Below are 13,999 nucleotides of genomic sequence, written 5' to 3' on the forward strand. Positions count from 1 at the left end.
GCCATCTTCCCCATCTGCAAACTGAGGACCAGACCCCTAAGTATGGGACGTTGGTGCCACTGCTGGGTGACCCTCCACTGCTTCTTGACACCCACAATGTGTGTGAAGGGGTGAGACTTGAGCATTTCAGGAGTGGTGGAGGTGGGCAGTTTGGTTTTGGGCAGAACCGTGTGAGCCAAGCGCAAGCTTTGGTGTTGGATTCAGTGGAGCTGAGCTGGGATGTCGGTTTGTGGAGGGGGTGTGTTTGGGAGGCGGGGGCTCATGTTGGGAGCGGAGAGGAAGGTTAGATCATGACAGGCAGTCTGTGGTTTTAATGGCAGGCTTTGAGTGTCCATTTCTGGATTTAATCCTGTCAACATGGGAGTTTGAGAGTTTCGAGAAGCAGAGGAAACACGTGTGCATTCCTGAAGTTTTTGGAAGACCATTTGGGCAGGAGCAGGGCTGGAGCCGGTGACTGCAGGTAGAAACCAGTAAGGAGTCGAACCATCGGATTGGGCCAAGTATTGGAGCAGGGAGTGGAGGGAAGGGAGCACATTCCCGAGGCATTTGGGAGCTGGAGACGGAAGGCCCGCTTGGGAAGCTGTTAGAGCAGGAGACAAAGCTGATAATGGAACCCTTTTTTTCTCTTGCCTCAGTGACTCAGTGGATAATGGTAATTGACATACTATACAAGGGGTTTGGGGGCAATTTTAATTCAAGGCATCTGTGTGCTATCTAGCTGTGGCTGTGGGCCAGGAGTTTCAGCTGGAGGTAAGCAAAACCAAACCAAAAAGCAGAGCTGCGCCCCATAGCATGTCTGCCACATGGCGCTCCCTTGGAGCGGCCGGGTGGTTTCGAACCGCTGTCTTTTGAGTTAGTCGCTGGGAGCACTTACCACCAAGCCAGCAGGGCTAGAAAACCAGGTAAGAGGAGGGCGAAGGAATGGAGTGACTTGCTTCCAAGGTGAGCGTGAGGAGAGAAGAGTAAAGCTTTGGCTTTTGGCAAAAACTTGGGATTCTGGAGACAGGCAGAGGAGGAATCCACGAATGAACTAACTGTGAGGTGGTGTTGGACAAAGTCGAGGAAAACCAGTGGTGTTGGAAGGCCTGGTGAGCCGCTTTGGCATCTGAGGGGAGGTGCTGGAGGCCACATCTCAAGGGAAGCGCCGCACTGATCTTGTCCAGTTATCTGCCCAGAGACACTGGGGGACGGGGTGCTTCCGGCCAGCCTGGGCTTGTTTACATGCTCTTTGTGTCTGTGCCCAGCCTCCCACTGCCGAGGAGGAAACTCCTGAGGGTGGGGTTCTCAATGTCTCCTCATTCTTCTCCAGGGAACTCAGCCTTGGAGCAGCACTACAAGGGACCAGGGAGGGGCTCAGCGGCTGAGCAGGATGGGATGGGCAGTGTGGGGAATGCTCTCCAGGGCTTCACCTGCTGTTTTAGGTTCCCCCTGAGGAGCCTGGTGGCTCCCTTCAGCACGGGCTGCTCGCCGCAAGGTCCGTGGTTCAAACTCACCAGAAAGGTGAAGCTATACCGTAAGGATGTACCATTCTCTTCTGGTCCTATAGGGTCCCTATGAGTTAGAATCAGCTCAGTGGCTGTGTGTGTGTGTGTGTGATCTAAGTATTACCATTTTAGGTACACTTTTACACAGCAAATTAGGATCTCCTTTCACAGTTTTATACACGTTGCTCTATGCATTGGTTCCAGTCTTTACAGTGCCTCTGCTGTCTCTTAATTTCTCCTCGTGGACCTGGCTCCCTTTTCCCTCCTTGCCGCCTCATCTTTGCCTTTGGGTCAGTGTTGACCCGTTCGTTTCTTGTCATTATGGTTTAAAGCAACGGTTAAGAAATGGTACTGTCTGTTTTATAAACCAGTCTGTTATTAGGCTGAAAGGTGCCAACTTCACACCCAAGTTCAAAGGTCATCTTCGGGGGATCATTTCCAGGGTTTCCCCAGTCTCCTGCAGCCCAGTGAGTCGGCTCCTTTGGAGGAATTTCAGTTTGGGTCTGTTTTTTTTCCCCTCCCATTCTGTCCCAGACTTATTGCATCCCTGGTCAGAATGGCTGGGAGCCGGGCCCCGTTTAGCTCTCCTGCCTCCCGACGTTTGTGTGGCTGTGAAGCCTGGTAACTGCTGTCTTCTGGGGGCGTTTGCTTTTCAATAGCTCTCTCTTGGATGGCCACTTGAAAAGTTTGAAGACTCCAAGTGGTGCTCCTCAATTAAGGGTATAGAATATTATCTTTGTGAATGACTGGCTAAGTTGCCCTTCTCCCACACAAGACTATGGTCCCAAACCTTCTAACCTAGTAAATTAGCCCCTTGAGTCATTTGGATGGAAGCCCCCAGAACCACACCCCCTACGCGGTTTGCTCTATGTGTGGATGGTGTGGCGCTCACACACAGTGTACAGACCCATGCCTACAGGGACACTTGTGGAAGCGCATACGTGTACTCGTTTGCCATTCCGTGCACACACACAGATCCATATCTACCCGTGTAACCGCACACGTACTTCTAGCTGGTTTTACTGCTGTTTCAGCATCTACTGAAGTGCCCCCTTTTCCTCTGCGGCTTAGTGCCTTTGTTTACCTTCCGTCACATTCTACTCACTATTCAGAAAGTGTTTTCCCCCGCTTTCTCCCTCCCATCTCTAGTAACCACCATAGGATTTTGATTTCATATACTTAGAGTGTCATATCTACCTAATCTATTCTTGATTTTTTGGAATCATAATATCTGCATAATCCGGAAGAAAGGGGAGGCTTGCTCTCCCATAGAGAGCTAGTCTCAGAAACCCACCGAGGCAGTCCCACCCTGCCCTACAGCGTCTCTGGGAGTTGGAATCAACTTGATGGCAGTGAGTCAGTGTAATCTTGAAACGATACGCGACACTGACATTTTTATCCGACTTGTTTTTCTGTGGTTGATTCATGTCACTCGGTATTGTTTTCTCCAGATTCATCCACGTGAGACGACAGTTCAGGGGCTCGTGGGTATTTCGTACAGTCCCACCCTGTCCCGTTGTATGTGCGGACAGTAGTTTTCACGTCCACTCTGCCAGGATGCAGTGGCCTGCTTGTTTGTTGCTGTCCTTTTGCTAATGCCGGAGCGAGGACAGGGGAGCAGCTGTCTGTGTCCCCGCCCTCGGATGTTTCGGCTGGATGCAGAGGACCACTGTGAGGATGGCTCATGATGGTCAATGCCTCGTTCAGTTGGTGGGTCAGAACTGACTCCTTGACCCCACACAACACCCCTAGGAGTGGGTGCGAAGGTTTTCGGTTTCTACTCTTTTTGAGAAGCGGTTTTCCACAGTGGTTGCACCATGTTACAATCCCACCAGCCACCAGGGTAGGACAGTTCGACCCTCCCACAACCTTGCCAGCGTTGGCCGTCTTCTGTTGTTGTTGTTTATCGTTATCATTTTTGCTGGGGTGAGATGGTCGCTCATCGCTAGTAGCTAATGGTCACGGGCCTCTTTCCATTCATCTGCTGCCTGCCTGAGTTCTTCGAGGTACAGTGTCTCTTCGCGTCCTTTGCCCTGATTTTCATCGGATTGTTTGGCTTTTTTGTTTTGCGGTGTGGACAGCGCCGTTATCTTTTCGAAATTAGATCCTTATCAGATGTATCCTGGACAAATATTCCCCCCCCAAGTCTCTAGGTTCTGTTTCGTATTCTCTTTTTCCCTCATTTTACTGCAGCCACAAAGTCGTCGTCAGTCTGAACCCACCAGCTGCTCCTCCGTGGGAGAAAGTGGAAGCTCTCTGCTCCGATCCCATACAGATTTACAGCCTTGGGAACCCAGGGGCCGGTTCTGTCCCACCCTCAGGGTCACTGGGAGTTGGGCGGCCTCGGGGATGGCCAGTGTTGTTGTGTTTCGCTAGTTATCCAACGCATCTTTCTGTGGGCTGTGCGGTTCCCCGTTTTCTTTGGGAGGCTGGATACGGCCCCCGAGTGGGTCCTTTGCTCGTAAACCCATGTCACCACCCAGAATCGTGCGCGACTGTACAAATCCATCGTGGGTGAGTCTTTGCACCTGCGCTGAGACACTGCGCCTGCTCTGCTGGTCTGCATGAAGAAGTCCCGTTTGGCCAGCGCCATTTGTTAATGGGAACAAGGTCTTCGCCCTGCAATCGGCTGGCAAGCCTGTTCCCATGCGCCTTGGCCGCACGGCGCGTTTGGAGATGAGAAGGCTGCGGCCGCGTCTGCTGCGTTCTCTGTAGCTGTTTGGGACGTCCTTCTTTCTCCCATGAAGTTGCAGCTTAGTTTTTCCGCTTCACAAACGAAGCTGAGGGATTTGGATTAAGATCGCGTCATGTAGAGAGACATTGCTTTGGGGGTCCATGTTTACGAGGTTAAGGCTTTCAACCGATGCACATGGGGTATTTTCCATTCATGTAGCTCTCTTTCAGCTTCTCGCAGCAGTTTTTCTAGCTTTCCTTGTGTTGGTCTTTTATGACCCTGGTTAAGGTTTTTCCTACGCGTTTCATCCTTCTGGGAACTCTTGTAAGTGGCATTGTTGGTGGCTTTGGGGGCTTTGTCTTATTTGTTTTACTTTCCTCATTAGCATAGAGGACCCCGATTCTAATATGTGTTCAGCGTGTGTGGATCTGGCCCTGGCCTGGAGCTCTCTTCTGGTTCTAGTAACTGCTTGCCGCGGCCCCGGCATTGTCAGTGTAGAGGTCGCGGCATCTGCAAACAAGGATGGCTTGACCCCCTTCCCTCCAGGTTTGAGTACCCGTATGTCCCTCTCTTGGCTCCCTGCTCCAGCTAGGGTTTCCTGTACAGTATGAAGTAAGAGTGCGGGTCACGGACACCCGGGCCTTCCTCCGTGACCTCAGGCCTCCTCCCTTGAGAGTCACCTCGGCTGTCGGCTCTGGGTACATGCTCCTCATCAAGCGGAGGCGTTTCCCTTCCGTTCCTATTTTATGGAGAGTTTTTTTGAGGAAAGGATTTTATCACGTGTTTTTTTGTTTTCTTTTTTCCGGCGTTGATGGAGATAACCAAGTCACTCTTTCCTGTGTTTTATTTATGTGGTGAATTCCAACGTGCCGTCCTGACATCTCCGGTATGAATCGTGATGTATTGTTTTCTTGATCTGCTGTTGAATTCTCTTGGGGCGAATGTTGTTGGGAACGTTTTGCCCTGATAATAAGGTCATCTCTTTTCGGGGGTGCCTCTTGTTTTTTGAAATGTCTATACGCACACTGCTCTCCTGAGGAGTAGCTGCTGGGTTTGAACCGCTGACCTTGATGTTAGCAGACAGGTGCTTTAACGACTGCTCCACCAGGACTCTGTGTACGCACACCACTCTCTGAGTCTTGAGTTGTTTCCTGGCAGCCTCTGCCCATCCCGCTCTCAGTCCTGTGTTCGACTTTTGCATGCGTCAGTGTGTACGAAACCATGTATTACCTTCCGTGTGCATACGCAGGCTTCTAGAGCGCTTCATGCATTGATGACTTGTCGTCACCCTGCGAGGTGAACATTGTTACTTTTTTGCAGAGGGGCAGGGGATAAAAGAATTTCTCCCCTAATAAAATGTAAAAGAAGAAAAGAGAAAAAAATGATTAGGGCAAAGACTGTACAGATGTGCTTTATACAATTGATGTATGTATATATATGAACTGTGAAAAGAATTGTATGAGCCCCAATAAATTGTTAAAATTAAAAATAAAATAAAATAAAAGTTAATTAATTCTAAAAAAAAAAAAAGAATTTCTCTTGGTTGCCACAGCCAGGAAATAGTAGAGCTGAGGTTCAGACTATGGCTGAACTCAAAAGCTAGACTCACACTGTCAGTCACTTGCAATCAGGCCTTCTTAGACAGAAGAGGACTGTATAATTTCTTATCCGACTGGAGCACATTAAACATTTTATGGAGATGTAATTTCCAGCCATAAAACTTACCACTCTAAAGCGTGCAGTTCAGTGGGTTTTGTATGCTTACAAAGTGGTGCCTCGCTCACCACAATTGAATTTGAGAACATTGTTTTATCACCCTGGCAAAGAAACCAAGGATCCATTGGCAGTCATGGTCCCTTACCACCCCTCCTGCCTGCCTCTCTCCTTCCGCCGTCTCTTTGGGTCATTGGTCAGGACTCAGAGTGACCATATAGGATGGAGGAGAACTGCCCTGAGTTTCCTACTCGGAAGTCTTTGCAGGAGCTGATGGAGCACCAGGCCTTTTCTCTTGTGGCTCAAGCGGCTCATTTGGGTGATTAACCCACTGCTTCGGCGTTGTATCACCAGGGCCCCCTTCAGCCCTACGCAGCCACCGCTCTACTTTCCGTCCATATAAATGTTTGTCCTGGACATTTTATAAACTGCAGCCATCTAGGAGGTGGGCTTTTGTGACCCGAGTCTCCTACTTGGCATAATATTCTCAAGGTTCATGTAGAGGTGGGTATAGCCATGCTTTATGGCTGAGCGGTCTTCCTTGCGTATTCCATTGGATATAAGTTTACCATGGAAGTACTCATCCATTCTTCCGTTGATGGCTATTTGGCTTGTTTCCACTTTTTGGTTGTTATCAATAATGCTAATAGGAACATTTGTATCCATATTTTTGCGTGGGTTTATGTTCTCTTGTCACTTGAGTATATGCCTAAGATTCAGATCATTGGTTTATAAAGTACCTTTTAACCCAGGTGGCTCCGTTGGGTAATTGTTGGATTGCTCACCTCAAGGTGGACAGTTCAAGCTCCCCAGACACCCGGAGGGAGAAAGATGAGATGGTTTACTCCCATAGAGATTTATAAAGCCTCATAAAACCTATATAGCCCATCTAGTTCAGAAGCAACAAAGCCCACATGGAAGAAACACACCAGCCTGTGTGACCACGAGTTGTCGAAGGGATCAGGTATCAAGCATCAAGGAACAAAAAAGCATATCATTGAAAATGTGGGTGAGTGCAGAGTAGAGACTCAAAGCCCATTGGTAGCCAACTGGACACCCCTTACTGAAGGGTTGTGGGGAGGACATGAGCCAGTCAGGGTGCAGGGTAGCAACGATGAAACATGTAACTTTCCTCTAGTTCTTAAATGCTTCCCCCCCCCCCCCCCAATCATGATCCCAATTCTACCTTACAAATCTGGCTAGACCAGAGGATGTACCTAGGTACAGATTGCAACTGGAAACACAGGGAATCGATGACAGATGACTCCTCCAGAACCAGTGGCGAGAGTGGCGATGCCTGGAGGGTGGAGAGAATGTGGGGTAGAAAGGGAGAACTGATTACAAGAATCTATGTATAGCCTCCTCCCTGGGGGATGAACAGCAGAGAAGGCAGGGAGAGACATCAGACATTGTAATATATGACAAAATAATAATTTATGAATTATGAAGGGTTCATGAGGTAGGAGGGAGTGGGGAGGGAGGGGGAAAATGAGCAGCAGATATTAAGGGCTCAAGTAGAAGGCAGATGTTTTGAGAATGATGATGGCAACAGATGTACATATGTTCTTGACACAATGGATGTATGTGTGGATTGTGATAAGAATTGTATGTGCCCCTAATAAAATAATTTTTTAAAAAACCAAAAACATACAGCATCACTGAGTCAGATCTGACTTGATAGCTTTTTTTTCCCCAGCTTTTTTTTAGGATTTTGTGTCTAACATTTTGGAGAATGACCTAACCGTTTCCCCAAATGGCAGCACGCTTGGGCATTCCCACAGCAATAGATGGAAGGTCATCTTGCGCTTCAACCTCACCGGTACTCATTACAACGAATTGGGACACGTTGAAAAGCCATGGTGAAGGGTATGCTACTAATAGATGCATCGGGTACTAACTGGAACGGATCCCTACTCTGTCTGCATGAGTGGTTCTCAACCTTCCTCAGGCCGCGACTCTCACACAGTTCCTCATGGGGTGGTGACCCCCAACCATCAAATAATTTTCATTGCTGCTTCATCACTGTCGTTTTGCTACTGTTGTGAATCGCCATGTAAAGATCTGATAGGCAGGATGTATTTTCATTGTTACAAATTAAACATCATTAAAGCATAGTGATGAATCACAAAAACAATATGTAACTCTATATTGTGGAATATTTATTTCTAATGACAAATCAATGAGACTTTGTCTTGAAGCATGGTGTAGCATGGATAAGTCTTTATGCCGGGTACGCTTAGGTGGGCGTCTGCATGTGACCAGACCCGCCTGGAGAGCCGTGTCTTGGTTCTTTAGACCATCCGAAAATACGTATTTCCGATGGTCTTAGGTGACCCCTGTGAAAGGGTCATTCGACCCCCAAAGGGATCTTGAGAACCGCTACTGGACACTAAAGACCAAAGAACCCGGGAAGATTCCATGTCTATTTCAGAGACCTTTCCCAAAAGCCTTATACAAGAGGCCGAGACTAAACTAACAGGTAAATTAAGAAGACAAGCAAAGCCCATCCTATTTCGCCCCCAGGAGATCGTATTCAGTGTAGAAGAAAGACAAGGATGGTCTTTTCTTAGCTCTTTATATTGTTCATGGCCCCAGGCATGTCTCGAATCTGCTAGACCCTCCCTGAGGATCTGTGGGATGGCTGATTGAAGGAGACAGCGCTCCTGGAGGGAATGAAAAAATAGATGAGTCAATGAAGCCCCCAGGGGAAGTTCTGCCCTGCCTGTGGGGTCACTGTGAGCCCGAACCAACTCCTGGGCTGAGTGAGAGTGGTCCGGACTAAGGAACCAAGCCTTGGGGGCTGGGCGGGTAGAGGGGGTGGGATGTGGTACCTGGCTGCAGAACTTTCTGTTTCCTGGGGGGTTGGGGGGGGGGACCGCTTGTATTCACTAGAAGCAGTCAGACTAGTGTCAGACACTGGCTGTGCACGTCGGGGCCAGCCTTCTCCCCTGTCTGGGCTTCCCGATCCGACCAGCCTGGCTCTCAGTTCCCATGGGCATTCCAGCCTTCGGGCCCTAGAGGTTTCCCAGAAGACATGGGCCAAGAGCTAAGCCTCCAGGGAAGGGCTGGCTTTGGGGCAAGGAGCAGGATGTAGGCGGTGGGTGATAAGACCCTGAGGTAGGCTGTGGTGCTAGTGCCGAGATAAACTTGAATGGGCTGTCTGGAGCCTCTTGATGGAGAACTTTGAAAGTCAGGCTGGTTGACTTTTAAATTGGCCCCGATAAGCAGGTCCTTGGACTGGAGATGAAAAGAGTGTCAGAGAGAGATTAATCTGATGGCTTTGAGCCATTGATCCGGATTGATAAGGCCAACAAGTGAAGACGGGGAGGCCTTGAAGTAGGCCTCATCTTTGAAACTCGGGGTTGAGAACCCCAAGATGCCCACCCAGGGTGTGCTAAAATATGGCGCCCATTGGAATTCCATGTCCCTTGAAACTGTATATTATTTCCACCAGTATTTGTGCTTTATAACAATTTTGGGCTCCACTGTAGAAGAATCCAAACTGCAAGTCCATTTTGAAGACAGAATCTGAGACTTCAGATGAGGTTCAGGTTTGCAGAGAGTGATTTTGGACTGTGCTACCAAATTCTCCCCGGGGGGTTCCATGGTGGCAGATTCTGAGAGATGTCGGAGAGGTGGCGTCTGCGTAAGTGCTCGGGAGACATTTGGTGAGCCAAGTAGTCGAGTAGATCCCGGGAACCAAAGGAAGGGAGAAGCCCAAGACAGACGGCACTGAGAGTGCCGAAGAAAGTGGTGCCATTCGTGAGCAGGTTCGAGGGGAGGAGAAGGCGGTGGGATGGGAAAGGGCTCCCAGGAAAGGACTGGCGAGGTTGGTCACGGAGGAACCAGCACATCTCGGGCCTTCCCAGCCTCTGCCAAGGGCCTGGAAGTTGTGCTCGCTGGCCTGGCCTACTTGGGGCTATGCCGGGTTTGCTCTCCTGGTGTCACACTAAGAGATTGACTGTGAGGTTGAGTTGATGTCTTTCCCTTGTTTGCCGAGCGTTTTTCTGATGGCCCCTGGATGCTGACTTGTAGATCCGGTGCCTCTTCTGGGTCTGCTGATACAATCATACGATTTCCCGCCATTGATGTGAGTGATGCTCATTTTTTAAAAATAATGCGCCGAGACATGTGTTCTTCATTGTCTCCCAGAGTTCCACAGCGGGGCTGGGCTCCAGTTGCCCACATGGTAACTCACTTAATGACGTGCTCTTTACTGCCTTTTCCTGCCCTTCCTGGCTCCTTTCTTCCCTTCCCTTCCGGTGCTTTCTGGAATCAACTCCCAAGTTAACTACTTCCCTAGAGTCCTTGTCTCTAGGTCTCCATCTGGGCCGCCCGAACGCAATCAGCCATTTACTAGCCCTGTGGCCTTTGGTGAACTACCTGACCTCTCTGTGAATCTGCTTGCTCATCTGTCTCATGAGGGCAAGATAGCTTCTATCCCTCATAGAGTTTGGTTGAGACTTAAGTAAGCAAACGTGGTAAAGTTCCCTGTGTCTGTCTGGCTCAGAGAAAGCATTTAGCCAACAGGTAGCGTATTGCCACTTAAAATGCTAGGGGAGGCTGCCATGGCTGGCTGTACCACAGTTTGGGCTGGGGGTGGGGGTGCACCACTTCAGACCCTACTGTTTATGCTTTGGGGGTACCCGCCTTTCTGCCTCGCCCTCCCCACTTACTCTCTTAAGATCTTACAGTCCCACTTCTGCCACAGGCTGACTCAGGGGAGCCAAAAGAAAGAGTTCAGGGGACCAGAACCATGCCCCCCCACCACTCCCAATACATCCATCCTTTCCATCAAGGTATAAGCCACCTTGCTTACCTCCTGGTGGCTGCTAGAAAATCCCAGACCAAAAATTAACCGTAAAAAAAAAAACAAAACCCAAAAAGCAAAACACTTGTCTTTTTTCTTCTTTGACCCTTCATTTCCTTTTTGCAGCCCAATAATATTCTCTTTTTGTTGTACGTGATTGAAAACAGCTCTTTGTCATCAAGTCACTTCTGGCTCCTAGCGAGAATGCAGGACAGGGTGGAACTGCCCCCGTGGATTTCCAACGCTCCATATCATTATGGGAGCAGAAAGCTCCCTCACCTTTCTCCCTGGTAGATTTGAACTGCTGACCTTGAGGTTAGCAGCCCGACACATAACCCATTACACCATCAGGCTCCCTATGACACCTGACTCGATGTTTGCCTAGCCATCACTTGATGGCCGTTGGGTTGGAGCTCCTTGTGGCTTCTGAACTTTGCTGCTGCGGATATTCAGTACAGCTCTTCAGTGGGCGCCTGCTTTCATTATAGGTACCTTCCTGGCTCATCGCGCCAACCCTACGGTTCCCTGTGTGAGGCGTCGCCAGTCTGTTTAACAAAGAGGATGCCCCATTGTGGGCTCCCAGCCTCAGGGACACCCAGGGTGATTACAGGCATCCTCCACTGCCATCGAGCCGCCCGCCGTTGCTTCATGGTGACCCCGTGGGACGCTTTGAGTTTCTGAGACTGTGGCTGTTGAGAAAGCCTGTCTGTCTCCTGTGGAGCAGCTGGTGGTTTCTAACTGTAGGCCTTTCGCGTGGCAGCCTAACGCGTAACCCCTGTGCCACCAGGACTCATGGTCTTCCCAGTGGGTGTGAAATGGCATCACACCGTGGCTCCGAGTCACTTCCCCCAGTGATCACAACGGGGAGTGAGACTGAATGTCTGCACGACAACTCGGGATCCATTTATGCTCAGGCTCCTGACAATTGTCACGGTGACCTGGAGGCTCTTACAAGGGACTCCGCTCAGCACTTGCTGGCCACAGCTCCCCTTGTTATGTATCTGACGGTGTTATGGGTCTCTGGCTGGTACAGTGGCTTATGTAGGACCTGCCTGCCTGGCATGCTCCGGGAATAACAAGGAGGCCCGTGTGGCCCAAAGGTTTGGTGGTTTGAGCCGGTGGGGGTGGGGGCTGCGGAAGAAAGCCCTGGCTTGAATCAGATGAAGAGCCAAGAAAACCCCGCGCAGCTCAGCTCTACCTGATCATGCAGGTCGTCTCCACGGGCTGGCACCAGGTTGGGCTGGGCCCTGTTTCCAGGTGCATTTGCCATATTAGTCAACATGGCCTCCCTGTGAGCGGTAGGTGCTGGCGCTCTCCCCTCCCCACGGGGCAGGTGAGCCCAGAGAAGCTCAAGAGCAGAGCTGGGGCCCAGCTCCAGCACTCCCTCACTCAGGCAACTATTCTGCCAAACTCATGCCCCGGCCGCTTTCTCATCCTTAGAGCGAGGAGCTATGGAACCCCCCCCCCCCCCCGACCCCACAGAGGAGCTGACTTCTAGGGTCAGGCTCTGGAAGACGACCCACCTCCTGCACTGAGGCCCAGGGGTCGCCTCCCTTGGCTTTCGCCTTGGGCCCGAAAGCTCAAACAGAATAACGGAACAGGAAAGAAAGCCGCACGTAATCAGAAACCTAACCCGAAAGGGAGAGAGGCGCGCGTGTCCTTAGGGAGGCTGTGTTCTGATGATAGGAAGCAAGCTGGGGAGGCCCAGAGGCCAAGGTCAGAGCTTTCTTCTCTTCGTAGGTGGTTTACAAGCTCGAGGTCGCACTTGGCTTCCCTGCAGGTCGGATCTGGCCCGTGGAACCTGGTGTGTGGCTTGCAGGCAACTCGTCTATGTATTTAGTTTTAATTGAACTACGGAGGGGCTTATATTTTAAGGGCAATGTATGGCCACCGGCATCCGCATGCGAAGGCTGGAGGCAGCAGCCTCTCCTGTCAAACCCCCCTTTTACCACACCCGGCCTGGCCATGGATCAGGTGACTTGTGCTGGGGTGATTTTTGGTTGTCCTTGCGTTCATTCATTCATTCAAAAAGGAATTTTTTGGAGCACCTTCCATACACCAGGAGCCCTTCTGGTGGCGATGGCGGAAGGAAAAGTCCCTTGTCCCCCAGGAGCTTCTGTTTGGTGGCGGTGGGAGGGGAGGAAGGGACACAGGATAAGCAGAGCATGGACTTCACATCTGTAGTGTGCTAGTTATTTGTGGTGAGCAGAGAAAACAACAAAAGGAAGTGTCCGGGCTTGGTGGGGGAGCTTCACAAATGCAACAGGATGGCCAGGAAAGGCTTGATGAGGAACATGACAATGGGGCTTAAACCTGAAGGAGGTGAGGGAGTGGGCCATGGGGGCGGGGGCTGGGGGGAGAAGATTCCAGGCAGATGGCGCAGCAGATCCAAAGAGGACCCGCCTGCCTGACATGCTTCAGGGATAACAAGGAGGCCTGTGTGGCCCAGACAGTGTGGGAGGTGGGCCACGGGCAGTGGTCTCAGGTCTTGTGTCACCTAGATCATTAGTCATCCGCTCTCAGGCTCCCATGTCGCTCTACCCCTTACTAGCTATCATGCTTCACGTGGAATTAGGAGTGGAAGGCTTTTTAAAAAATTGTCCCCCTTCCCCTTGTTTTCCTTTGATGACTGCTACCTCCCCAGAGCTGTTAGTGTTAAAGGGTCACAGATGCTGAGAACCACACTGTTGTTGCTCTTGTTTCAGGTTCCGGCTCATCGCGACCCTGCGTCAAACAGAACGAAATGCGGCCTGGTCCCGCTCCACCCGCACCATCACAGCTCTGAGGGCCTGACTCTTCTTTCATTGACCCTCTACTTGACCAAGCATCATGCCCTTCGCCATGAACTTACCCGGCATTCCCGATGACAGGTGCGAACGACGAGACGAAGCCTCGCCATCCTCCCTCCGAAGGAGCGTTCCGGCTGAACCTTTTCTAAGACGCCCTGTGTGCGCTCGTCCGGCAGTCCGTGGTGCTGTCTGTGTCCTTCGCCCACACCATCATTCAAAGGTCCCAAGTAATCCCTGGTCTTCTTACCGCGAGAGGGGAGCTCAGACACCAGAACATTTGACAAACGGCCACTGGAAGAAGCCCGGCGGCAAGGGAAGCAAGAGGGGCCGCCTCGGAGCACATGCCCCAGGCCTGCTGTGATTGGGTGCATAATACGGCCTCCGGCCAGAGGGCATGAGACGCTTCAAAAAATAAATCGATGTAGGTGTAGGCTGGTAGGCGTATGGATCCATGTAAACTGGGCTCCCAGAAAAAAATGTTTTTGCTGTTACAACTAACTACAGGGATCTTTTTATGCTTAATAATAAA

General features: G+C 50.6%; 1 long non-coding RNA gene across 3 annotated transcripts in view; it reads left to right on the top strand.

Annotated features, from left to right (window-relative positions):
• The window catches only part of LOC142452944 (uncharacterized), a 97,124-nt gene extending 83,125 nt beyond the window's left edge, over positions 1 to 13,999 (top strand). For 2 of the 3 annotated variants that reach the window (XR_012785352.1, XR_012785354.1), the window contains 2 exons: positions 12,422 to 12,485; positions 13,387 to 13,999. This is a non-coding gene — a long non-coding RNA (uncharacterized LOC142452944). Of the gene's footprint in view, positions 1 to 462; positions 653 to 12,421; positions 12,486 to 13,386 lie in introns of those variants that run through there. The other variant, XR_012785353.1, reaches the window with a different exon arrangement.

This window comes from Tenrec ecaudatus, chromosome 7 (assembly GCF_050624435.1).
Source record: "Tenrec ecaudatus isolate mTenEca1 chromosome 7, mTenEca1.hap1, whole genome shotgun sequence".
Classification (NCBI taxonomy): Eukaryota; Metazoa; Chordata; class Mammalia; order Afrosoricida; family Tenrecidae; genus Tenrec; species Tenrec ecaudatus.